Source organism: Podarcis tiliguerta, assembly GCF_965153285.1.
Source record: "Podarcis tiliguerta genome assembly, chromosome: 7".
Classification (NCBI taxonomy): domain Eukaryota; kingdom Metazoa; phylum Chordata; class Lepidosauria; order Squamata; family Lacertidae; genus Podarcis; species Podarcis tiliguerta.
The window spans coordinates 10,660,840-10,688,597 of NC_139540.1; the positions used below are offsets into that span (position 1 = coordinate 10,660,840).

The 27,758-nt window shown below is 46.2% G+C and overlaps 1 protein-coding gene and 2 long non-coding RNA genes across 4 annotated transcripts in view; 2 read left to right on the forward strand and 1 right to left on the reverse strand.

Moving 5' to 3' along the window:
• KCNQ3 (potassium voltage-gated channel subfamily Q member 3) overlaps positions 1-27,758 on the forward strand; it is a 159,224-nt gene that overhangs the window by 56,990 nt on the left and 74,476 nt on the right. The window lies entirely within an intron of this gene.
• On the forward strand, positions 124-27,190 carry LOC310682248. Its single transcript, XR_014513809.1, has 3 exons — positions 124-218; positions 26,075-26,779; positions 26,882-27,190. It is a non-coding gene; the product is annotated as an uncharacterized lncRNA (long non-coding RNA).
• Positions 20,331-26,636, reverse strand: LOC310682268. The gene is made up of 3 exons (XR_014513830.1): positions 26,591-26,636; positions 25,066-25,164; positions 20,331-20,396 (listed from the first exon to the last, which is right to left on the reverse strand). It is a non-coding gene; the product is annotated as an uncharacterized lncRNA (long non-coding RNA).

Consider the following 27,758-nt stretch of genomic DNA (forward strand, 5'->3'; position numbering starts at 1 on the left):
CTGCACGTAGCAGAGATAACGTCTAGCCTATTACTAAAGTCCGACAGAGCCTATTTGTTTGTAAACACAAAGGGAAAGGCGAACGGCCGTTTGCCCCGATTCAGCGTGAAAGAGCGAGTTTTCGCGGGGGAAGATCCAGAGCTAATAAAAAAAGGTCGTTCGGACACAGACGTTTAAAGTGTGGACTGTGCCTGGAAAGAGCAGGGCAAAATATAAGGGTGAGTAAGCTGCAAGTTAGGTCCATTCATTTCAGTGAGTCTACTCTGAGTAAAACTTAGTTGAATGCCATTGTATCATTCTAGATGCTCCTTCCAGCAACTAGCAGGGGCATGGATCTGGGCAGAGGCAGATTTAGGGGAGTGTGATCAATTTCTGACCAGATTTAGGGGAGCGTGACCAGTTTGGGCATGGAGCAAGTATGATATAGAACAGAAGGCAAAAGGCAGAGGTCGCAGAATTTTGGTGTTGCTGAAATTTGAGACCTCCAGGTCTGCCGCTGTTCTGGGACGTGAATACCTGAATGGCTTGCTTCAAGATGGGAACAGAAATTGTACGCCAGCGGCGCAGCGGCAGCGGGAGACCCCATTAGCTAAAGTGGTACCTCAGGTTAAGAACAAGTTCAGGTTAAGAACGGACCTCTGGAACGAATTAAGTTCTTAACCTGAGGTAACACTGTACAGTGGTACCTCGGGTTACATATGCTTCAGGTTACATATGCTTCAGGTTACAGACTCCGCTAACCCAGATATAGTGCTTCAGGTTAAGAACTTTGCTTCAGGTTGAGAACAGAAATTGTGCTCCGGCGGCGCAGCAGGAGGCCTCATTAGTTAAAGTGGTGCTTCAGGTTAAGAACAGTTTCAGGTTAAGAATGGACTTCTGGAACGAATTAAATTCTTAACCCGAGGTACCACTGTAATAGTAATTTGCCTCCAGCTTTCCTGTCAGGCATGCTTCAGCCCAAAGTTACCGAGTCAGCTAAGTAAATTACTGCTGTTTACGTCTAACTTGGAACTGCTGAATTAGGGCATGCCGAACCAAGAGGTATCCGTAACATCATCACATCTCTCTGGGGCTAGGCAGTTTTTGGTACAGAGGCCCGCAGGGATTATTCCCACCTGGCTCTGTGCATAAATGGAGCTGACGGTTTGGTAAGGGGGAATTTTCGTACCTGAGTGAAATACTCAGCCAGATCCCTGGGGCATGTGGCCTCATCGCAGGAGTGCTGAGCGGTGAAACTGAACAGAAGCTCTTGTGTCTCTGTTGGCTAGAGTATGCCAGATTGCAATACTTTCCCCCCTTGAACTGTAAAAAACAAAACGCCCCATAATGCTATTATCATGGGTGTGTTTCACAAGGAGCCATTTTTACCTTCAGGGAGTCTAATATATAAGCGCAGCATTTCACAAACAGGGCATGGAGCAAATGGCAGGTATCGCTGCTGATCATACCTCCATTTTCATAGTGTGATTCTCTCAAGGCAGGAGAGGGAAGGCTTCAAGCTTGCGGGATCTAATTTGCATCTTACTATAACTCTGAGATGTACCAGCTAGAGCCCAGCTAGAGCCCAGCTATTTTCCAGGGGCAGTCCCAGATTTACAGAAGCCGTCTTGGGTTCTGCCTCCATGGAGGCGCAGGTCAATTCTGTGTCCAGGGCAGCTGTTTACCAGCTCCACCTGGTACGCGGGCTGAGACCCTATCTGCCCACAGAGTGCTCTGGTTATCTCCCGCTTGGACTACTGCAATGCGCTCTATGTGGGGCTACCTTTGAAGGTGACCCGGAAACTACAACTAATCCAGAATGCGGCAGCTAGACTGGTGACTGGGAGCGGCCACATAACACCGGTCTTGAAAGACCTACATTGGCTCCCAGTACGTTTCCGAGCACAATTCAAAGTGTTGGTGCTGACCTTTAAAGCCCTAAACGGCCTCGGTCCAGTACACCTGAAGGAGCGTCTCCACCCCCATCGTTCTGCCCAGACACTGAGGTCCAGCACTGAGGACCTTCTGGCAGTTCCCTCACTGTGAGAAGTCAAGTTACAGGGAACCAGGCAGAGGGCCTTGTTGCTATTGGCGCCCGTCCTGTGGAACTCCCTCCCATCAGATGTCAAAGAGAACAACAACTACCAGACTTTTAGAAGACATCTGAAGGCAGCCCTGTTTAGGGAATCTCTTAATGTTTGATGCATTACGGTATTTTAATATTTTGTTGCAAGCCGCCCAGAGTGGCTGGGGAAGCCCAGCCAAATGGGTGGGGTATAAATAAAAAATTATTAATTATTAATTATTATTTATTATTATTATTATTATTATTATTATTATTATTATTAAATAAATATAATTTGATCCCAGAATGTCCTGCTTTTCCTTAGGACATACCTATTTTCACTGGAGAAATGTTGGAGGGTCTGGAGTTATGTGACCTCCGAGCCAAGGAGGTAAGATACAACCTTTAGAAGACATCTGAAGGCAGCCCTGTATCAGGAAGTTGTTTAATACTTAATGTTTAATTATGTTTTTACATATGTTGGAAGCCTCCAGGGCTTTTTTTGAGCTCACCAGAACATAGTTCCGGCACGTCTTAGTTGGGCGTCATTGCCATTATAAGAGAACAAGTGTTCACGGTGAATTTCCTGAACCCCACCACCAAATTGTGGGAGTTGTAGTTTGTTTAGAGTTGTCAGAGTTGTTAACACACCTGCCAACATTTCTCAGATGAAAATAGGGACATTCTATTCTACACCAGGAAGCTTCAGGAACATCTGATTATCTCCTTCTACCGGTCAACAATAGAAAGTGTCCTTTCATACTGCATCACGGTGTGGTACGCTGGTTTGACATCAACTGATGGGAAGTGCCTACAGAGGGTGGTGAATACAGCACAAGATATTATGGGCTGTCCCATGAATCCGCTGGATGAAATAGCGAAAGAACGTTGCCTCAGGAGAGTGAGGAAAATTCTCAGGGATGATTCACACCCTGGCCGGCACTTTCTTGATCTCCTGCCCTCAGGCAGAAGATATAGAACACAGGTGTCAAACACAAGGCCCGCGGGCCGAATCCGGCCCGCCAGACGTTGTCATGTGGCCCGTGTAGCCGCCATTCTCACTGCTGTTCTCGCCCATCCAGTGCACCATCGCCTGGTTGTGCGCCGCGTCGCCTTTCAGCACGAAGGTGGAGGTGAGCAGAGAGGCTGCTCCTCCGCGCGCCCCGGAAGCCGCTGCTGGTGCCATGCTCGGCCTCCGCTGTGCCGCCGCCGGGCAGGGATGCGAGTCTGGCAGGCGAGGCGCGGAGGCGGAGAACGGGAGGGAGCGAGCCGAGATGGAGGCGGGAGCGCGACGCGAACGCGCGGCGTGGGAGACAACGTGCCAGCAGGGCTTCCACGCCCAGGCGAGGCGCAGCGCCGCCCTCTGCCGGCGGGCCCCACCGAGCCCCGGAGCCCGGCCGCCTTCCCCGACGGCTGCTGGCAGCTGGCAGCAGGGCTGCAGCGAGCGCACCGGAGCAAGTGGACGGAAGCCCGGCGCCTGGGCAAGCGAACGTCCCCCTCAGCCTCGGCTTGCCACGGAGGGCAAGGGAGGCGGCTGCCTCAGGCAGCAGGATCCACAGGGGCAGCTCGGCCCGTTGTGGAAATGTGCTTCCTCCACCAGCACCAGATTTGGGGCCGTGCGGGCGCCTTACCCGCCCCGAGCCAAGGGAGGACAAAATAATGATAACGATGCCTATTTATTCTATGGGGGGGGGGGCACCAAAGTTTGTCCTCACTCAGGGTGGGTGCCATATTACCAAAGTCCGCCCCTGCCCCCCCTCAATGGGATTTGAAATCCAGGGATTTGAAATCCAATAAATTCCTAGGAGTGCCCCTGTCCGTACTGAGTAAGCCCATCAGCCCCTAAAAGCAGACGATACCAACTTTTCAACATTGTGATAGTGATGTTGTGATACGGTAGCGATATATTGCAGTGTTGAAAAGTAGAGGGAAGAACAAGCAGCATTGGCCCCCGTCAGAAACTGGGTTGCAACCGGCACATCTCCCCCCCCCCCCCCGCCAGCACCTGGCACAGGGAGGAGGCAGCACCAGGCGGAGAAGGAAGAGAAGGCGTAGATAAGCCCCAGCCACAAGACGCAGTCCAGTAAAGGTGCCCTCAGACTGGGCCTGCACAATGTTATGATACATCACCACAGGGGCAGACTTTAGTAATCTTTCATAACAGGGGTGTCAGGCTGAATAAAATATTGAGGGGGGCAGGTAGGCCCCACCTCACATCATCATCATCATCATCATCATCATCATCATCATTTATTACGGGTCAAAGACCAGCTCGAACCTCACATAATTTATCACATGCCACACACATCCCATTTAAATGTCAAAGCCCATCAACTTTGGGGGTCTCAGCCTGCTCAAATATTTTAGGCCGATACAACCGGCCCTTTGAGGGTGACCAAACTGCTGATGCGGCCCCCGATGAATTTGAGTTTGACACCCCTGATATAGAAGCATGATTAGTCGCACCAACAGGGTAAAGAACAGCTTCTATCCGTGGGCTGTTAGGCTGCTGAATGAAAAGATAACAGCAGGGCAACTGAATTTTGGGTTTGGTGTGCGTGCGTCAGTAAACGAGGAAAATTAAGACTAGGAGAGCTGAGTGGGGGGTGCTCGTGTAATCTCACTGTATACAAGTTGTACAAGTGACAATAAAGTATTTCAATTTCAATTTCTGATCTGTCACCTTGAGCCAATTACAACCTCTCAACCTACCTCACAGGATTGTTGTAAAGGGAAAATGTATGAGGGAAGAGAACATGTACAACATCTTCAAGAGGAGAGACAGGGAGAGGAAGGGCCTGCTTTCCTGCAGCTGCCCAAGAGAGGAGATTGGCAGTGGCCATGGAGAGACAACAAGAAGCTCCCTTGCAGTCGCAACCGCCTTCATTGTTGTTACTCAGGACAAAAGCCTGGTCAACCTCCTCCCAGAGCTTGGCACTGGCGCCTCTAGCAGGGGAAATTGGGATATTCCTGGATCAAATCAAAGAAGCTGCGATGACTTCTGTCATTCCAAGTCCGTCCAGGGAAAATTGGAACACTTTGAGGGTATGTCTTTGCTGGGATACTGCCAGGGAGACAAAGTCCATCATGACTCCACGTCATCTCCGGACGTCCATCAATCTCCCACAGACACGCAGTATCAGCAATTAGCGACACGAGCTCCAGAAATAGCTTGCCACATTCCAGAGCCGATGCACGCTCTATCAGCAGATAAAGCACACAGCGAAAGATGCAGTCAGGAGAGCATTATTTACAAGTTTATTTCTGCGTTGATCAGAACAAAGAAAACCATAGCTGCCTGCTTCAGTGTTCAGGCACAGAGAGAGAAACGAAAACAAAGACACAACAGAAACATCCTGTGAAACAGGAAATACGCAGGCTGTGACACAAACATCCTGCTCCCTTTTAAGGTGGAACGGAAATATCCTAACAGTCTTAAGAGCCCTTCTTTCCCCACCTCATAGAGCTACAAGACTCAGAATGGTTCAATAACCTCTTCACAGGGAACTCTGGTTCCACAGCTGAGTGGGGATTTGAACCTGAACCTCCCTGGTCCTGGTTGGGCACTATAACCACTATACCGGACAGCCCTCATCACCTCTAGTGGCTCTCAGCTCTTGTGGTATGTGCTGGTGTGACCCAAGAGTCCTGGACAATTCCTCATTGTTCATCTGAATGCACGCTCCAGAATTGCCTGCAACACAGAGAAGTTCTACTGCAGTGGAATCATTGTAGAAAAGCTTCCTTGACAGTAGAAAGTTTGTAAACCTCTGATCTGAAGCAATAGATTTAGAAATATCGTCATGGCTATCACATACAAATGTGACTCTCCATGGGTGATATTCTTACGCCGTTTAATGCTTTGCAGTGTCCATACAAATTATGTCATTTCTACTCTCTCCCAAGGAAGCTTGGCGAGATCGTTCAGCTTTTTTTTTTATTATGATTAACGTCAAAGTCAATATTAGGTTGTGTCAACAAACATCACGTGGCTCTAATCGTGAAGCCTGAAAAAGCAAGGACCAGATCCCAGAAGCCTGAATGCTGTTCTGCAGCAGAACATTAGCTTTGATCTAACAGAATGTCAGACTCTGTTTCTCGGCTGTGAGTGAATGTATTCAGAGTTTAAAGGGGGGGGGGGGAAATCCTGTAATTGCTGAGTTAGCGGAATGTAGCTGGAAATGGGTTGACGGTTGTATTAAGTTCACATTAAATATGGGTTCAGATTTCCCCACCAAGTTCTAGGGTAACTTTCTCCTAAACAATACACACATGCTCGTAATTTTTCAATTTTTATTAAAGGTTTTTCATAGTTAAGAAGGGTTAATTGGCACCAAATTATGTCAATTGTACCAATTAGTTGATTTCCAATGAAGGGGGTTGTGTGGTCCACACACACACACACACACACACACACACACACACACACACACAGTGGTACCTCGGGTTAAGTACTTAATTCGTTCCGGAGGTCCGTTCTTAACCTGAAACTGTTCTTGACCTGAAGCACCACTTTAGCTAATGGGGCCTCCTCCTGCTGCTGCCACACCGCCGGAGCACGATTTCTGTTCTCATGCTGAAGCAAAATTCTTAACCCGAGGTACTATGTCTGGGTTAGCGGAGTCTGTAACCTGAAGTGTTTGTAACCTGAAGCGTATGTAACCTGAGGTACCACTGTATATAGAGTTCTTGAATCACTGCCTGGAGAATAGCGTTTTCCTCTGGATTAGAAGTGGGAATGCTCTTTGTTTTTTCACTAAAATCCTGAGATTACCCCCCAACCAGAGCCATGTGGTCATACTCCAAGGATTAATAAAAAAATAAAAAATTGTCCAGTAGCACCTTATAGACCAACTAAGTTTGTTCTGGTATAAGCTTTTGTGTGCATGCACACTTCTTCAGATACACAAAAGCTTATACCAGAACAAACTTAGTTGGTCTATAAGGTGCTACTGGACAATTATTTATTTATTTCGACTGTGTGAGACCAACACGGCTACCTACCTGAATCTAGAATCCAAGGATTAAGGACAGGATGAAGAGGAGCGACAAACCATCATTGAAGGAAATGGTTATAGCAATCTCTGCATTCCATAACCAGCCAAACACCCTACTGAATAAGAATGTGATATGCCACCTATTGGGGGACGCGGGTGGCGCTGTGGGTTAAAGCCTCAGCGCCTAGGGCTTGCTGATCGAAAGGTCGGCGGTTCGAATCCCCGCGGTGGGGTGCGCTCCCGTTGTTCGGTCCCAGCGCCTGCCAACCTAGCAGTTCGAAAGCACTCCCGGGTGCAAGTAGATAAATAGGGACCGCTTACTAGCGGGAAGGTAAACGGCGTTTCCGTGTGCGGCTCTGGCTCGCCAGAGCAGCGATGTCACGCTGGCCACGTGACCCGGAAGTGTCTTCGGACAGCGCTGGCCCTTGGCCTCTTTGAGTGAGATGGGCGCACAACCCTAGAGTCTGTCAAGACTGGCCCGTACGGGCAGCGGTACCTTTACCTTTACCTTTATGCCACCTATATATGGGGAAACAGCAGAACTGGGAAAATGGGAGGAGCATTCTCCCCCAAGCTTTTCTTTCTCCCCACTTCTGGCGTAGACCTACTTTGATGAGAAATCAGAAGAGTATACTATTGCATTCGAAATCATTCAGCAATTGAAGTAGCTCAACACAACGGATGCTTCAAGTGGTTCCCACCAATTCAGCTGGAAATGCAACTTACACTGGCTTCTCCAGTCTCGCTAGTATTCAACCCCTTATGACAAAAGATGTCTTATTCAACATCTTTATCAATGACTTGGATGATGGACTCAAGGGCATCCTGATCAAATTTGCAGATGACACCAAACTGGGAGGGGTGGCTAACACCCCAGAGGACAGGATCACACTTCAAAACGACCTTGACAGATTAGAGAACTGGGCCAAAACAAACAAGATGAATTTTAACAGGGAGAAATGTAAAGTATTGCACTTGGGCAAAAAAAAATGAGAGGCACAAATACAAGATGGTTGACACCTGGCTTGAGAGCAGTACATGTGAAAAGGATCTAGGAGTCTTGGTTGACCACAAACTTGACGTGAGCCAACAGTGTGATGCGGCAGCTAAAAAAGCCAATGCAATTCTGGGCTGCATCAATAGGAGTATAGCATCTAGATCAAGGGAAGTAATAGTGCCACTGTATTCTGCTCTGGTCAGACCTCACCTGGAGTACTGTGTCCAGTTCTGGGCACCACAGTTCAAGAAGGACACTGACAAACTGGAACGTGTCCAGAGGAGGGCAACCAAAATGGTCAAAGGCCTGGAAACGATGCCTTATGAGGAACGGCTAAGGGAGCTGGGCATGTTTAGCCTGGAGAAGAGGAGGTTAAGGGGTGATATGATAGCCATGTTCAAATATATAAAAGGATGTCATATAGAGGAGGGAGAAAGGTTGTTTTCTGCTGCTCCAGAGAAGCGGACACGGAGCAATGGATCCAAACTACAAGAAAGAAGATTCCACCTAAACATTAGGCAGAACTTCCTGACAGTAAGAGCTGTTCGACAGTGGAATTTGCTGCCAAGGAGTGTGGTGGAGTCTCCTTCTTTGGAGGTCTTTAAGCAGAGGCTTGACAACCATATGTCAGGAGTGCTCTGATGGTGTTTCCTGCTTGGCAGGGGGTTGGACTCGATGGCCCTTGTGGTCTCTTCCAACTCTATGATTCTGTGATTCTGTGACAAGCATCTTTTGTACTTAGTAGAGCAGCCTTCTGCTGCTATGACCTGCTGCAAATGAGATGCATAGCCGGCCAGCTGCTTCCCACAGCTTTCCTGAGCAATGGGCAAAAGGCTGCTCTTCCAGCTGAATTTTGGGAAAATCACCTGAAGCATCCCTTGTGTTGAGCTATTTCAATTGCTTTTGTTTGATTTGCTCATTGCAAACAGCCGAAGGTCTGTAAATTTTGATAATAATAAACCTGATTTGCAATGGGGGTTGAATAATTTCGATTGCAACTGCACACACACACACACACTCAGCCTTGCCACTGTAACAGGATGTGATTAGGTTTGAGAAAACACAGGAGAATCCATATCCAAGTTCTGTTGCAAAATGTTTTTAATTCAATTTTTAGTCATTAAGTCTGACAAGATGAATTCCAGCTGCGTAGCTATTGAATAAGCATCTTGGGGAGATGGATTGAGAGACGTTCAAGCCATGCATCATGGAGTGACAGATTTTCCCTCCAAGTTGTAGTCCATGGATGAAGGGGCAAATTGCCTTTAATGTACTGTGCACACAAGTACAATATTTCACCTTGACGTAAACTCTGCTTTATGCCATTGAGGGCCATGCCGTTGCATTGGACAAAGGGGAAATATGAAGTTGCCCCAAGTTTGGCATGGTTTGGTCCTTGAAGGACAACGGACCCAAGTGGGTTATTGGACTACTTACTCTTTGTGAACAGCCACCTACGCATCTGCATGAGCCGTGTCTACTTGCAGTGAGAGAGGGGATTTTGCTTGGAAGTCAGGCTAACGTGGTTCAGCGTACTCCCAAGTGGGATGTGAGAGCTGGACCATAAAGAAGGCTGATCAACGAAGAATTGATGCTTTTGAATTATGGTGCTGGAGGAGACTCTTGAGAGCCCCATGGACTGCAAGAAGATCAAACCTATCCATTCTTAAGGAAATCAGCCCTGAGTGCTCAATGGAAGGACAGATCCTGAAGCTGAGGCTCCAATACTTTGGCCACCTCATGAGAAGAGAAGACTCCCTGGAAAAGACCCTGATGTTGGGAAAGATGGAGGGCACAAGGAGAAGGGGATGACAGAGGACGAGATGGTTTCCAATGTTTGTTTGTAATGTCTCATTTGGCACCAAACAGGTGAGGGGAGACTTCAGGGTAGATTTATAGGCCAAGTTTCATTTGGATAAGAGAAGGCTCCAGACATAGCTCCTTTGCAATGATTTGTTTATATCTGCATACAATGGATTAAGCCTTATGGGGCAGCAGTAGCAAGTGTGCAGGGAGGCAGGGCTGGTCATAGAATGGTGCAGTTGGGGGAGTCTGCCCCACCGCCCCCTTTCCTACACCCCTGGTCCAATTCCCTGCCATGCAGGAGTATGCAGCTGTCCTGTATGGAGATTGTGTGGGATGTGAAACACAAGAGCAGTCAAGTACAACATTCCTAGAGTGAACATGTTTACACATGGGGAGGAATGTTTGTCCAGCCAGCAGATAAACTTCCTTTTTCCTTCTGGGCTGGGACAGACTTCCTCTGCATGTGACTAGACGTGGGTGTGGCCTCACCTGTGCAGGTAATGACAAAAGCACAGGGCAGGGCAGCCATCCTCTCTCTTTGACTACATGCATCAAAGAAGCAACATCTGCTTAGCAACATCTTGGCTTCCAGCCAAGAGAGGACAAAAGGACTGTCTTCTTATGAGATAGTTTCCAGGTATATGTTACTTTTCTAAGCTAAGTCTGCCTTCTGGGATCCTATTGTGAACAGAATGATGTGTGAGTAAACCTTTTTATACTTTTATAGAAGACTGTGTCATGTCTTATCTTTTATGAGGGAATAAAGGGGAAATACCAGAACAGTTATTATAGAGGCTTTAGCGAGCCTGAGCAAACGCATCCGCTGCAAGTTTAAAAGGGGAATGTCACTCTGCTAAATTGTGAACTTGTTAACACAAGTTGGAAAGGGCATTATCAGACAATATATCCTCTCCTGCATTCCTGAACATTCCCACAGATTGAACCTGCAACCTTGATGTTATCAGCACAGCAGTCTAACCAACTGAGTTATCCAGTGGTAACTAAGCTCCCCTTCTGCAGTGCCCTCCACATTCAGACTGGGATAAGCAATCGAAGGCTAAATCCTAAGCACACTTGGGAGTTGTTGTTGTTTATTCATTTAGTCGTGTCCGACTCTTCGTGACCACATGGACCAGAGCATGCCAGGCACTCCTATCTTCCACTGCCTCCCGCAGTTTGGTCAAACTCATGCTGGTAGCTTCGAGAACACTGTCCAACCATCTCGTCCTCTGTCGTCCTCTTCTCCTTGTGCCCTCCATCTTTCCCAGCATCAGGGTCTTTTCCAGGGAGTCTTCTCTTCTCGTGAGGTGGCCAAAGTCTTGGAGCCTCAGCTTCAGGATCTGTCCTTCCAGTGAGCACTCAGGGCTGATTTCCTTAAGAATGGAGAGGGTTGATCTTCTTGCAGTCCATGGGACTCTCAAGAGTTAAAGTAGGTACACACCCTGAAAGAATCCTGCGAACTGTAGTATACCTATCACAGAGCTGTAATTTCCAATTAAGAAATTGCTGCTACCTGGATTCTTGGATTCTTGTGTGTTTTAAATGTTCTTTAAACATCTGATGTGTATGCAGCTGAAGGCTCTCATCCCATTCTCACCTGTATTCATTTGCCTTTGTCTGCAGGGAACTCGAGATGGGGGAGAAATCCGATTCCGTTTGCATTGTAAGGCAAATTACCTAATTTGCACTTCCTGAAACAATACAGGAAGGGCGAGGAACCTTTTTCGCCCAGATCTTTATCTGTCCCACTCCACAGGCCAACTCTGATAGTTAGGTGGGGCAACCCACCTGTTGCCCTCATGATGTCATTATGGCATCACATGATTGACAGGTGGTGTTTCCCACCCACGTGTCAAAATCATTTTTTGTGGGGTTCCCGAAATTGGGAAACACAGTGCAGGGGGCAGTGCCAGGCCTATTCTTTGCAACCTGGTTCATGCCGCTCCTTTCAACCTCCAGTTTCAAAGAAACAGCACAAAGCCCTTTGCAAGCTGCCCTGGGATTCTCCCTTCAACTTTCCGTTCCGGAGGTTACAGGGAGCAGCAGAAAGCAGTTTGCGTTGTGGCTGCTTCACAGAGCAGTGCTGGGAGAGAGAAGTCATTTCAACTGAATGAAAACTGCTTCCCCCTCTTTGAGCAAGGCACATTCCTGCAGCCCATCAGTTGATCTGCTGTTGGGAAAATGCCCTGCTCCACCAGAAGATGACTAGGAAGCCCATATTTGCCCCACACCTGATGTAATGTATGACTTCAGGTGTAGGGTGTGTCTTCCTCAAAACAGCCTCATAACCTGCAGGTTCCCCACCACTGCAACACACAGACAAAAATGCAGCCACCCTCCTCAATTTGCACTTCTCTGAATTTTGCAAAGTAGTTCTCCAGACAAGTCATACGTTCAGAATGCATATGCTAGGTAAAGTGTGAATGGATTTCCGTGGGGTCTTTTAGAAGAAAAATGGAATTTGCAAACTGATGTGGTAACCTGGAGATCTGAATTGAAGAGTGGGGAAAATGAGATACCAAAATTGACAGATTCTCCCCTTCCTTCGGGGAACCTTCTTGTCAGAGCAAACAAAGAGCAGCTGAAACCTCTAATCAAGTATAATGTGCCTTTATGCGATAAAATTTATAGGGTTAATGTGGCTGGATAAATGTAGATTTGCTTTTCTCATTCTACCCTCCCTACATTAATTTCAGGCATTATTCATACTAGATTGAGGGGGAAAGTAGCCTAGCGAATGAGACAGAAAGAGTGATCTTTCTAACTTTTCTTGTTCAACAGCAAATGCAGAGAAACTTGTCCTTTTAGTAGCCATTTGTAACATATGGTGGAACAAGACTCCTATTTTTATGTAGCTTCTGGACAATGGTGATAAATCACTGCCTTTCATTTGCATTCGTTCCTGTCCCCCCTTGTTCATCCTGCAAGCTCTGGATGGCACAAAGTGCTTTAAATAATGTATTCTTTGCACCCACCCATTGGAGAACACAGGCTTACTCATACTTTGACATCAGCGCTAAAATGCTTCACTGCCTCAGCAAGCCTGAAACTGTGGAGGCTCCTCAGTTGCTTAAAACCCCCCCACTAATTTAGTGGTTATCATACAGAAAGGAGAAAGTGCCAGGTTTGAGTTGTTAGGTATTTGAGGGCTCCTCCAAATGACCTGTTTATCGTGTATCCATCTTCATTTGCTTACACGGAGGTTAGACTGTGGCTCAATAGATCATTTGTTTGCAGGAAGGTTATATGGCAATGAGTAGGGACGTGGGTGGCTCTGTGGTCTAAACCACTGAGCCTCTTGGGCTTGCCGATCAGAAGGTCGGCGGTTTGAATCCCGCAATGGGGTGAGCTCCCGTCGTTCAGTATCAGCTCCTGCCAACCTAGCAGTTTGAAAGCGTGTCAAAGTGCAAGTAGATAAATAGGTACCACTCCGGTGGGAAGGTAAACGGTGTTTCCATGCACTGCTCTGGTTTCCCCAGAAGCGGCTTAGTCATGCTGGCCACATGACCTGGAAAAACTGTCTGCGGACAAACGTCGGCTCCCTCAGCCAGTAAAGCAAGATGAGCACTGCAATCCCAGAGTCGTTCGCGACTGGACTTAACTGTCAGGGGTCCTTTACCTTTACCTTTTATGCCTCCTGAATTACTTGCATGGTGTTTATATGCCTTCCCATGGATTATTTTTTCCTCCCCTACTTTTGAGTGCATTTCCATGTCTCTTTCCTAAGTGCCAAAATTCTGGTGGGGTTTTTGTTTTAAAGCAGATTGGTTTATAAAATTTGTCCGTTGCTTTATCTGGCCAAAGGCAACCCAAAGTGTCTTACAATCAAACAACCAAAACAAACTACACCCCACCCTGAGACATTAAATCTGGGGGCGGGGTGGCGAAATACATTAAAAGCATCCCGCCCATTTCTAAAAGGGTGCAGATAGTTAAAGACCAAAGTACTGGTTATAGAAGAAAGTCTTTCCTGGTGACTAGAGATATGTAATGAAGGTGTCAGGAGAGTTTCCTTGGGGAAAGCATTCCACAAGTAGGGAACCAGTACAAAAATGGTCTGTTATCATGTTAACACCCACTTCACATGAAGAAGGGCCTCAGATTTTGATCTCAGGGTGCAGGTCAGCTTATGTTTAGCATTCTCTCATTCCCTCTGTTTCCTACTTGTGTCTTCATCTTCATGAGGGCAACTGGGGTGTGATGGCCTGGGACTCAGGCTCAGACTCGGAACCAGAGGAGTCGCAGTCTGCACCTGATCCTCTGCCTCGGGCGGCATCTGAATCGAGTCTGGGGCCTGATTCTGAAGAGCCCATCTGCACAGGTTCTCCTGCAACAAGCACCAGCTGGGCTGAGTCAGGGGCCTGAGCCTACCCTGGCTCCAGATGCGGGGATTACCTCGTTGCCTTCAGCTGGGCCATCACTTACAGCTGCTCCACTACCGGCTTGGTCAAGGGAGGCTGAGGCAGCCCCTGGGTCTAGTAACCCACCGACGTCTCCTCAGCTGCAGAGACTGAGGTCTGAGAGAAGGAGAGACCTGAGTACTTGCAGGAGGAGTGCTCGCCTTTGGGCGAGGCAAGGAGGTGAGTCACTGGGGGATCAGGACCGCCCGTTACCCCAACAAAGATAAAAGGCTGCTGGACCCCGCACCAGTTGTCTTCAGTTGTCTTTTAAAAGTAAAATAGTTGTTTATTTCCTTGACATCTGCTTGGAGGGCGTTCCACAGGGCAGGCGCCACTGCCGAGAAGTCCCTCTGCCTGGTTCCCTAGAACCTCACTTCTCGCAGGGAGGGAACCGCCAGAAGGCCCTCAGTGTCCGGACTGGATGATGGGAGTGTATACAGGACCAAGGCAGTTTAGGGCTTTAAAGGTCAGCACCAACACTTTGCATCATGCTCGGAAACGTACTGGGAGCCAATGAAGATCTTTCAGGACAGGTGTTATATGGTCTCGGCGGCCACTCCCAGTCACCAGTCTAGCTGCCGCATTCTGGATTAATTGCAGTTTCCGAGTCACCTTCAAAGGTAGCCCCACGTAGAGCGCATTCCAGTAGTCCAAGCGGGAGATAACTAGGCTACTGCATATTGTTGAACTCGATATGCGGCAGCTCCTAGACTGGGGAACTAGATGAGCCTTGGATCTAAACCAGCAAGGAAGTACTTATGCGTGGGACTTGCCAACCTTCTGAGTCAGATCCTGTGTGTCAAACTTGCATTTTGTCGCTCGAACATGAGACAGGCATGTGTTCGGCATTTCTCCATTCCCTCCCTTTCCTGCAACAGCAAGAAGTGACATGCAATGTCCCCCAGAGGCCCTCCCCACCGGAAATGACTATCAGTGCCAGCCTATCTGCATGCAATACATGAGATACCTTCAGTGTGATGTTTCTCTGTTGCTAATCTGCTAAATAAGAAACAGCAAATGTGCGAAGTGTCCCATTGCACCTTTGGGACTAGCAGATTTATAAGCCACAGTCTGCTTCGTCAGAAGCATTTGCATATTTTGATTAGAAATGCGAGAACTATTCAGTGCGAAGACACGCCACGCGGCTCGGTTGTGAATATGCAGACACACGGACACACACACACACAGGGTTTCGCATCATGCAAATGAAGTCTCCTGTGTTTTGGGGTTCTGCCTCTGAAAAGCATCGAGGAAATGAAGCTGCGTAGATGTTGAGCCAATCCCATGAGCAACATCTCTATTAATAAGACCTGTTTTGAATTCTGTTCCGTCTCTGCTATTGCTGCAGCCTCCAGTGGGGTTTCGAGCCCCATTGGGGAGAAGGAAAATACCCCTGATGGCATTTCTAGGGAAGGGAAGTTGCTTTGTGGTACAGAACATGAAGTTCAATTCCTGGCATCTCCAGGTACGGCTGTGGAAATTCGTCTCTTGAAATAAATGAATAAATGAATGAATAAATGAATGAATAAAAAATTATTTGTACCCCGTCCTCCCCTGCCGGAGCCGGGCTTAAGGCGGCTAACATCATAAAACTAACACAGTACAGTGGTACCTCGGGTTACATACGCTTCAGGTTACAGACTCTGTTAACCCAGAAATAGTACCTCGGGTTAAGAACTTTTCTTCAGGATGAGAACAGAAATCGCACAGCGGCGGCAGTGGGAGGCCCCATTAGCTAAAGTGGTACCTCAGGTTAAGAACAGTTTCAGGTTAAGAACGGACCTCCAGAACGAATTAAGTTCTTATCCCGAGATACCACTGTATACAAAGAACACAAAAACAGGCAATCAATTAATTAATTAAAATACAACTTAAAATTAGTTCAGAGCAAATTGAAATATGGACAGATGGCAGTCCACGGGTAAAATTGAGAGTGTTCTGGCCCGTGGGGTCACGAAGAGTTGGACATGACTAAACGACAACAATATTCTCCAGAGCCAACTGTTACCAGTGGTCTTATCTTAGCAGGGATCCATAGGTATACTGCTTCTGGATGAGGACTCATGATATGTGATTGCAGATAAACATGCATGCATTCACCACTTTGGTCCGGCTGTCTTTGGCAAAAAACCCTACATATCTGCTTTTTCAGGCAAATTCTCCTATTCTTGTAATGCCAGTCTGTAGAAATAGCAGCACAAGAAGGATAGCCTTGCCTGCTTTCTCTCCCTTGTCATCTGCATGCCTGGAGAGTAGTTATTTGACTAGTCTCTATTAAGCAGATTAGACTAACGCTTTAACGTAATTATCTGAAGATTTCAACACTGCGGTTTGCTCTGTGATTGGATGATCATGCGCTGTATCTTTATTGAATGAAGTCCCATTATTTGATTCCTGCTATTACTATTATTATCACTATTGTTATTATTTTTATTAATCAATCCAAGTTTTGCAAACCCAAGCAAATGATTTTACACATTTCATTTCTTCTATGAATCGCTTTCCACGAAACATCCTGAAGCGATTCAACAACAACAAAAAACCCAACACCACAATTCTGTTCAAATCCAATACAGGGACTATTGCTGACTGAGACAAATGTCTCCACTTAAAAGCTTTGCTGGAAAAGGAAGGTCTTTAAAATATGTGCTTGTCTGATATATAATGGAAGGAAGGTCCAAAAGGCAGGCACTGCCACACTGAGAGGGCAAAAGTCCAATGCTGGGATGACAAGTCAATAATCACAACAGGGTGGGAAAAGAAAGGATTTATTCAGCCTGCAGTAGCAAGGTACGGGTAGGGTTGCCATATTTTGAAGAGCAAAAAGGAGGACACATTTTCCGTCATACTTTTAACTAGGATCGCTGTGACGATTCTCATTTTTAAAAAGAGGATGTGTCCTTTGCCAAGTTAATAGTCGACATTTAAAGAATGAGAGATAAATGGTGAAACTTCAGGCATTTCTTTTTTCCAACCCCCTGCCCCCGCTGCATTATAATGCAAGATGAAGGTAAAGGCACCCCTGACAATTAGGTCCAGTCGTGGACGACTCTGGGGTTGCGGCGCTCATCTCACTCTACTGGCCGAGGGAGCCGGCGTACAGCTTCCGGGTCATGTGGCCAGCATGACTAAGCTGCTTCTGGCGAACCAGAGCAGTGCACAGAAATGCCGTTTACCTTCCTGCTGGAGGGGTACCTATTTATCTACTTGCACTTTGATTTGCTTTTGAACTGCTAGGTTGGCAGGAGCAGGGACCAAGCAATGGGAGCTCACCCTGTTGCGGGGATTCGAACCGCTGACCTTCTGATCGGCAAGCCCTAGGCTCAGTGGTTTAACCCTTATAATGTAAGATGTAAAGGTAAAGCGACCCCTGACCATTAGGTCCAGTCGTGACCGACTCTGGGGTTGCGGCGCTCATCTCGCTTTATTGGCTGAGGGAGCCGGCGTACAGCTTCCGGGTCATGTGGCCGGCATGACTAAGCCGCTTCTGGCGAACCAGAGCAGCACACGGAAATGCCGTTTACCTTCCCGCCGGAGTGGTACCTATTTATCTACTTGCACTTTGACATGCTTTCGAACTGCTAGGTTGGCAGGAGCAGGGACCGAGCAATGGGAGCTCACCCCGTTGCAGGGATTCGAACCGCCGACCTTCTGATCGGCATGCCCTAGGCTCTGTGGTTTAACCCACAGCTCCATCTGTGTCTTTATAATGCAAGATAGATTCATGCATTTGATGGTAAGCGTTGCCCTTCACTTTCCCAAAATGCATCTTTCCACTCTAAAGTGTTCTGTCTCTTTGCTGCAAAATACCAGAGGTAAGCTTGCATTTCGAAGTTATATTGGAAAGGTCCTTTGCTGTGCTTGGCTGTGATTCAAAGCCTGGAGGTGGACAATGGGCTGTGTATTTTCTCAAAATTGAAGGCAGTGTGGGGGAAAAAAGCATTGCTGGCGCACAATGTGTTGTGAATGCTTATCTCACCATCATTTCTGCTGACAACATTTGTGGAGTTTTCTCCCCATGGATCTTCAGAAACGCATGAGAACCTTTTGATTGGAAAGGGGAAAGGGACAAAGAAACGAGTGGAAAATGTTGGCTTTTTCAGATCATGTTACGGGTTGCATTTGGGTACCATGATAAGCTTTGGTTTATTATAAGGAGATGAACCTAACCTCTACCCAGACTCATAAGCTTCCTCCTCCCTTCCCTGCCTTCAGTGTGGTTGTGCGGAGTTTGAAAGCTTCGCTTCTAATTTCAGTTTAGCATTGCGTCTGTCCCTTAAACTCTGGTAGTCTAGACTATGGTTTGTTTTGTAAGTCATAGTTAAAGCTGACCACAGTTTGATGGATTTTTAAAGCATGACAAACCATGGTTAATTGAAAAAGGGGAGTGAAAGCTTCTACTCTTTACAGGAAGGCCAGAGGGTAATAGTAGTAATAATAATAATAATAATAATAATAATAATAATAATAATAATAAATAAAAATAAATTATACCTCACCCATCTGGCTGGGTTTCCCCAGCCACTCTGTGTGGCTCCCAAGAGAATATTACAAACACGCTAAAACATCAAACATTAAAAACTTCCCTAAACAGGGCTGCCTTCAGATGTCTTCTAAAACTCAGATAGTTGTTTATTTCCTTGGCATCTGATGGGAGGCTGGTTCACAGGGCAGGTGCCACTACCGAGAAGGCCCTCTGCCTGGTTCCCAGTTCCCTGTAGCTTCACTTCTTGCAGTGAGGGAACGGCCAGAAGGCCAGGAAGAGCCAGGAAAGGACTAGGTGTTAATCAGTGCTATTTTTTCTAGAAAAAGAGGTTCTGGAACTCACCATGAACACCTCCCTCTTTCTCTTAGAATGGCAGTGGTACCCACCTGAGAGATGCCGGAACCCACCTGTGAGTGCCCCCTGGAAAAAAGCCCTGGTGTTAAGTGTTAAACCAGAGGTGAGGAACTTCAAAAGTCCAGGAGCTGAGTGCAGTCCTTTCGGCATCTCTCTCAGGCCCTTGGACCTCAAGCCCTTACATGGCTTGAATGCAGCCTATCTCTGAGTTCAGCCATTGCAGAAGGGAGTGAAATGTTTTGCTGGGAAATGGCCTGGCTTCCAAGCCATCACCAGAGCAGCTGGCCTTGTTTTCTCCCCCTGTGGATCTTAACCAAGTTCTTTCCTGGCACCTAAGTTGCTATTTCGCTGAGAAGCTCATGACCTTTCAGATGTCCTGGCTGGTGGTAACTACTTTCTTCAGCGGGTTTTGTTTGACTTCTCAGGAAATTTAATAATCCCATAGCACTGAACGGGGAGAGGGGGGAACACAAAATCTGATAAGGAGCCATACATTCATTGTGGTTTCGCTTGTACATTAATGGATTATTGACTGAAATAGGTCAGATCTGTCCGTAATTATGCTTTTTGCTGCGCTTGTGAAAACGGAACCTCTCGTGTGACTGTTAACCTACATACTAACCTGGTAAACGATTTTTCCGAAAGGCATTCAAAGTCAATTTCTGTCCGGCATAGGCTGAAAATCTTTCCTCTCAGATTTTTATCAGGCAAAGTTGATTATTACAAGGATGTGTTAATAGGATGTGTGGGGACCCTTTTTTCAGTTTATTGTTTATGACCTACCTTTTGCATTTCTTTGGTTCCAGTAAATTGCACAGCAAAGGTGTGAGCCAATACATGTTTAGTAAAGGTAAAGGTACCCCTGCCCGTATGGGCCAGTCTTGACAGACTCTAGGGTTGTGTGCCCATCTCACTTAAGAGGCCGGGGGCCAGCGCTGTCCGGAGACACTTCCGGGTCACGTGGCCGGCGTGACATCGCTGCTCTGGCGAGCCAGAGCCGCACACGGAAATGCCGTTTACCTTCCCGCTAGTAAGCGGTCCCTATTTATCTACTTGCACCTGAGAGTGCTTTCGAACTGCTAGGTTGGCAGGCGCTGGGACTGAACAACGGGAGCGCACCCCGCCGCGGGGATTCGAACCGCCGACCTTTTGATCAGCAAGTCCTAGGCGCTGAGGCTTTAACCCACAGCGCCACCCGCGTCCATATGTTTACTTGGGTGTAAATTCACAAAGAATCAGTTTTAATCCAATTTTTAGCATCTAGGGTACCCCATCAGCAGCTAATGGATGTAATCCAGGAAAACTCTCCTCCCTTTAAGAATAACAAACATTAATAGGACTTCAAAGGTTAAAACACATTCACATGCACACCAGCCCTGAAAGGTACGCTGGTATTTATTATGCCCATATTTCAGAAGGGTATGCGATGGAAATCTGAGGACAATAGATTAGTAATTTGCCTAAGGCCACTATAAACATTTCCAGAAATTGCTGCAGTTTGTGTGGTCAGAAATGAAAACTGGTCAAATCAACACGATGAGTATTCGTTTGCTTCATTGCTGTTCTGCAAACGATATGTAATTAATGACAGGCTGTTTTGCCCTGTTTTGACATTTGTTTTACATTGAAATGAACGCAAGTTATGTAAATTATGTAACTTATTTTAATTAGTGGACTTAGTATAAGGTGGAAACCAGGAATCAATGCTGGTTGTGATTAATGGAGGTCAGAATGGAAACCGCTTCCTTTCAACATTGCTCCCTCCAGATGACCTTTTCTTGAGCATTTGTCCTGATTTGCTTGCTCACACAGAGGTCTGGTCTTTACTAAGCATCTATTCTGATTTGTTATATATGACAATGAGCATTCATCATGATTTGCTTGATGGGTGTGTACATGTCTTCCCATTAATGATTCAGGACCAAGGTGAGCAAGGGTCTGGAAAACCAAGCCTTATGAGGAACGATTGAGGGAAGTGAGTATGTTTAGCCTGGAAGAAAAGAAACCGAGAGGGAGCTATGAAAGCCTTTGTGGTGATCACACAGGGTCCCCAGACGTTTAACGGTCTATTGATCCTAGTGCCACCACTATGCTCACTTCCCCGCTGCCACCAACCCATTACTCTCAGGTAAAGCACTGAGTCCAGACAGTTGTTAAGAGTGAACCAAATAAAAAAGTTTATTTTATAACCATTAACAAGTTTATGGTTTCTCAGATAATATTCCTGTCAGTATCTTAACTTTAGTTTCTTTACCGGCCTATACCTTCCTAATACCTTCTGATTGATTATCTCAACTGTTTGACTGACTCCTCTTAACAAATTCTCTCACACCAGCCTAGCCCAGCCCACAGACTTATCCTCTCTGTCTCTTCTAACTCCAGACTGTCTTCTCAACCACCCTAACTCCTAACTCCTCCCAAAACCTCTCTGTGCTTAAACCTTATACACAGTTAACTCCGCCCCTTGGGTTCCCATTGGTTAGTCATTTTACAATCAGGTAAGCCTTTCCCTATGAACCCAGTATGATGTCACACGCCTAGGAGGGCAAACGCCACAGCCTTCTTCAAATATCTCAAGGGCTGTCACATGGAAGATGGATCAAGCTTGTGTTTTCCTGCTCTTCAGGTTGGGACAGTAGGACTTGAACCAATGGAGATTCCAGCTAAACTCCAGGAAGAAATTTCTGACAGTATGAGGTGTTCGACAGTGGACTCCTCCAGAAGATTGTAGACTCTCCTTTTTTTGGAGGTTTTTCAGCAGAGGCTCAATGGGCTGCTGGCAGGGATGCTTTAGTTGAGATTCCTGCATTGCAGGGGGTTGGACTAGATGACCCTCAGGGTCCCTTCCAACCCTATAATTCTATTATTCATTAAACACACACTTTTCTGTGCATTTCCCCATCACTTTCCTAACTGCAAAAAGTTCATTTTTTTTAAAAAAAAGTGGATTTGTTGCTCTAGGGAGGCAGAAAACGGTCATCCACCAAAATTCCCAGTATATGTTTGGATCTCTCCTGCAAAATAGTGACAGTCTGGGGGGGGGGGAGTCCTGTCTGTCTCACTCAGCCACTGCCTTTTCTGAGTTCTTGGGATAATCCATCTTTATTTTAGTGGAGAGTGTAATTGAGCAGCATGTTCTAGATTTCATGCAGTACAGAGTGCTAAACTAAATTAAAAATATGGTACAGTATGTATCTCACCCCCCTCTCAAAATTGAAATTCTCTGCCAAGAACAACCAAATTCTGAATTTTGCAGACTGAGCTCTACTGATTCTTACTTTGGAAACTTTAATCCTAGTTTTGTATCCATAAGGACTAGAAACCTGCTCTCTCTCCTTTTAAAAAAAGAAGGCTTAGATTGTCAGGGAGGAAGCAAAGTTGAGCACAATGTCCCATATTCTGTGCTCTCGTACAGCCACGGTGGGCACAAAAAATGAGAGGGGAGAAGATTCATTTTTCAACTTAAAAAGTTGCGTTTGCCAATTGATAAGTGCCTGCCTTTGTCAATAATGATAATGATAATAATAATAATAATAATAATAATAATAATAATAATAATAATAATTTATTATTTGTACCCAGCCCACCTGGCTGGGTTTCCCCAGCCACTCTGGGTGGCTTCCAACAAAGATGAAAAATACACTAACTTTGAGAAACACCCACCCATTCTGTAAAAGAGAGAAGCCCCCAGTTTGCCACCTGCAAATCAGTTTTTAGGGCTCATCTTTCCTGCGTTGCCAAAACCAGGGCATCAAAGCAATATGCTGACCTGCGGAGCGGCGTTGGGGTGGCGGCAGGGAGCCTTGTAAGAAATAAGTCAAGGATTTTATGGGAACATGGCTAACACTTTTTAGATCTATTGACCACATAAATCTGAGAGGCATAAAACGCCAAGTCATTATAGAGCAGTGAATCATCTCTCTCTCTCTTGGGGAGCAGATGTTCTTGGAGGCTTCTGCCCAGTCTGGCTCACACAGTGACCTGATGGAGCATTATGAAGCTTTGGCTGGCTCGAAAGGAAACTCTTTTTTTTTGAAGGATCAGCAAAGGTATATGTGTGCAAATGTACAATCAGAAGCCCAGTTTCTGTTCTTCTTGATCTGCAAGTTTGATCTGGGCAAACAAACTCGTCTGTAGAAGCCCAGTGCACGTTTTGGAGCAAACAGTAAAAGGAACTAGCCATATTTATCATACGTGCGAACAGCTGCCTAAATGGGCAATCCTATGGCAACAGTTGTTGGCAGTTTAGGATGCTGTTGGCTCTCCAACCCTGGCTTAGTCGAATATATGCCAGGGTAATTTGTACAGCTGGGGCTCAGCTGGCTGAACAATCCAGCCGTGGGCTTAGGCAGAGCAGCCACCCCACTACTGAATGGGTTTGGATCTGGTGTAGCTTTATGCCAGCTTAATTTACAGAGGCATGCTTTATACCAACTTCTTGTGCATTGAATTGTGTCCATGAATTGCGTCATGGATCTTCATGTGGTCAGAAGAGCACCATTCATATGTGCAGGTAACTCAGGTTTTGCAGGAGTATTTTTTTTTAAAAAAAGAGGAAGAAAACTCCTAAGGAGAAGACCCTTCCCCAAATCTCAGTAAGGACTGACCCCCCATGCTCTGTGGGTACAGAAGGACACGGTGTGGTTTAAAGGAAACTCTTGTTTGTGAAACAAGCAGCTGCATAACTCATTGTAGCATATACTGCAAAGAGCACATAGCCAAAAACCCGGTTTTGAAACAACACATTTGAGCCAGGAACTGGCAAGTGGACTCAGCCCAGGTCATGCAAAGCAAGCAAGTTTATGCTAGTTTGCTTGTTTTGCACAATCTGCAGCACAATCCGAACTGTGTTAATTTATAATCTACCCAACAGTGTTCAATTTTGTTTACTTCCGGGTAAGTGCCCATAGCAATACAGCTTTGTTCCTCCTTTAGTCTAGGTGTAAGATGTTGCACAGAGAAATGAAAGAGTCCTGTTGCTGTAACCTTCATTTCTGCATTACTGTTTAACTAGGCATTGTTCAACAAGCAGTGCTTTTTTTTTACATGGGTGGCTCTGTGGGTTAAACCACTGTGCCGCTTGAACTTGCCGATCGAAAGGTCGGCAGTTCGAATTCCTTCGACAGGGTGAGCTCCCATTGTTTGGTCCCTGCTCCTGCCAACCTAGCAGTTCAAAAGCACACAGTGCAAGTAGATAAGTAGGCACTGCTCCGGTGGGAAGGTAAACGGCGTTTCCATGCGTTGCTCTGGTTTCACCAGAAGTGGCTTAGTCATGCTGGCCACATGACACGGAAAAACTGTCTGCAGAAGTGGACAAATGCCAGCTCCCTCAGCCTGTAAAGCAAGATGAGCGCCGCAACCCCAGAGTCGTTCGCGATTGGACTTAATTGTCAGGTGTCCCTTTACCTTTACCTTTTACTAAAGGGTACATAGTACTGGCACCTCTTTTTGTTGTTGTTAAAAAGTGTGACACTTACTGTAACAACTTTATGGTGAGTACCGGCCCCTATTTTTCTAGGGGGGAAAAAAGCACTGCCGATAAGGGTTTGGAAGCTGAAGGTGGTATTCAACTACCATGTCCCATCAGAGCAAGGATCTGGGTACGAGAGTGGGAAAATGTTTCATTGCAGAAGGGGAAATACTTGCAGTGATGGAACAAGAGACTTAATTAGGGTTGCTATACGTCCGGAACTTCCCGGACACAGCCAGTATTTAGCCCTCTTAAGCCAAATAGGGGAATTTCCCAGGGGTAAATTGCTGCAATGTCCGGGACAATGTAGATTTTGATGAATTTCATTAAAAATAGCTCAAAAACTAATATTTTCTTTGAGATTTTGCACACACAAAAAGCCCAGCAACTTTTGTGTCCGGATTTTCACTTTTTGAAATATGGCAACCCCTTGCTTTGGTTAGATTCCACCCTTGTTGTCTGGGTTTTGGTTTTGCTCTAAATTAAAGCTGATACTTTCCATTATACTTACACAATGTGATCCCCAAAGCCGCATGAGATATAAACTGCCCTGGGGAAAACCCAAAGATGTATAAGTGATGCCAACACAATCCTACTGGTGCAGGTGAAGCTGGAAGAAGCAGAACATTTTATTTCTAACCGGTGCCCTGACAGATGGGAGGTTTTTGGCAAGCTTCCTTTGTGCTCGCAAGGGTGCTTTGCCGTTCAGGTGGCAAATGAATTCAGCAACACAGGCAAGCGCTCCCTGGCTGTCCCAGGTGCTAGACACGACGTCACACTGGCAGAATGTCTTGGCTCAGGAACAAGCAAAGAAGAAGAAGAAAAGAAGGAGGAGGAATGTTCCTGTCTGGGGAAGAGATTTCTAGCGGTTTCTGCAACTTACACTTTTGGGGGGCGAAGAAGAGATTGGTGGCTCTGTAGGAACAGATGCTTCTTGCTGACCTTTGGATATCAGACACTTGGCACAATGTCAAGCACTTGGGTTGTACAGGAAAAAATGATGGCCTGGATCCAGTCCTAGTCCTAGTTGCCAGCTGGCAACTCCAGATAAGGACAGGCACACTCAGCCTTGCCGTGACGGCTGAACTTTGAAGAGTGAGTTTCGGTTCTGCACGCGTGCTGGTAACTTGGAACACAATCCAAATTTCTGCATTCTGGATGCCGAAGTTTTAAGATATGAGAAATTAGGAACCACATAGAGGTAGGAGGAAGTCATTAAATAAATCAGGGAGTAAAACCAGAGATTAGGCATAGATAAGAAAGTAAGAGTAGCAAGGAGAAATCGATAAGGTGAAGATAAACAGACTTCTTACTGGAAATATATGTTTATAATGATGGTTCATATTTCTTAAAAAACTGATAAGATTTTCCTTTTAACTTTCTATTTTTCTCCTCTTTTCTACTTTTCCTTTTCTTCTTTTCGATTTTCTTTTTTGTAATTTTTTTTCTTTCACAACAGAACAATGTGTTTTATTATGTGCCATTTTTAATGTTTAAATAAAGATATTTTTTTAAAAAAGGAATGCAATCCTGAGCATATTTTACTCAGAAGCAAATCGCATGGAGGCTGAGGGAGGCTGCTTTCTAGTAAGTATGTTTGGGATCTGAGCAAGAGGCAGCGGAAGTGTATAAAAATTTGCTTTTTTTCTCTCTCTCTCTCATGACACTAAAACTTTGGGGCATCCAGCGGAGCTGAATGCTGGAAGAGTGAGGGCAGAGAAAAGAAAGTGCTTTTTCACACAGCATTTTGTAAAGTGGTGGAATTCTTTCCCACAAAAGGTCAAAGAATCATAGAGTTGGGAGGGACCCCATGGGCCATCTAGTCCAACCCCCTGCCATGCAAGAATAATGATGATGGCTACCAACTTCAATGGCTTTGAAAGGGGATTAGATACATTTGTGGAAAATAAGGCGACCAATGCCTACTTGTCATGATGGCTGTTGTAGCGTTTCCCCGTTCGTTTGAAAATGTCTGTACAGGGGAGAGAGAAAGGGTTAAAATGTAGACCAATAGGAAAGCGGGAGGCGGAGTCTACCTGTTTATAAAAGGGCTTAGCCTGAGGTTTGGGTTGTGGGTAGTTGTTTGGTTGGTTGGTTGGGAAAAGGCAGTTGGAAAAGCAGTTGGCAGGCAGTTGAAAATAGAGAGACAGTTGGTGCAGTGGGTTCGAATGTGAGGGAGGTAGAAGAGATAGAGACAGGATAAAATAAGACTAAGAAGGTAAAGAGTAGCAATGTTTGGAACATAGCTGTCAACATTTTCCCCTTTTTAAAGAGAAACTCCCTTATTCTGAATAGGATTCCTCGCAAGAAAAGGGAAAAGTTGATAGCTATGGTTTGGAATGCGGTTAAAGTTTGTTTGTGTCTGCAATAAACTACACTCTTCTTTGTTAACTTGAGAACCTGACTGAGACAAACTGATTTACCGGGGAGGACCTGGTTGGTGGCAGTGGATTAGTGGTGTATGGTTCAATAGTCTGTGAGACGACCAGGGGCTCCGTACGAACGCCACAAAATGTTCTGCTGCCACTCTTTGAGGCATTATGTTTCCAAATTACCGGTTGCTGGGAATCCCAGGAGACAAGAGTCCCGTTGTGCTCAGGTCCTGCCTGTAGGCTTCCTATGGGTGTCTGGTTGGCCACAGCAACAACAAGGTGTTGAATCAAATGGGCTGGTCCAGCAGGTTCTTCTTATGTTCTTATGTTAATTGCAGCCTTTGGTCCCCACCTTGCACTCGGCTCTCACCTGTGGCTCCTAGATGCTGTCAGCATGCGACAGTGACTACACCCGGGAAACAGCTTTGACTGGCTGGCTAAACCAGGGGCTAGGGGCTGGACTGAGGAGGAATTGTGAGAGCCACCCACTCCTTTTTATGAACCTTTCCAAGGGCAGGAGGACAGTATTGATTTAGAACAGTGGTTTGCAGAGGGACATAGTCTAGAGGGCAAAAGCTGGGAAATACTGGGTGAGAATAGCTAGAAGAGGGAATACCAGGAGAGGGACAGCTGGCAGATTCAGTGTCCTTCGACAGCATTCCTGATCCCCCCTTCCCCTAAGACTAGATCAGGCACATCCAACAGGTAGATCATGGTCTACTGGTAGATTGCAGGGTGTTCCTGGTAGATCTATGGTCTCTCAGGGATCTCCCCCCCAAAAAAAAGAATAAAAAAGCTCAATAACTACTGTTTCGTAAAAAAAAAAGTTCAA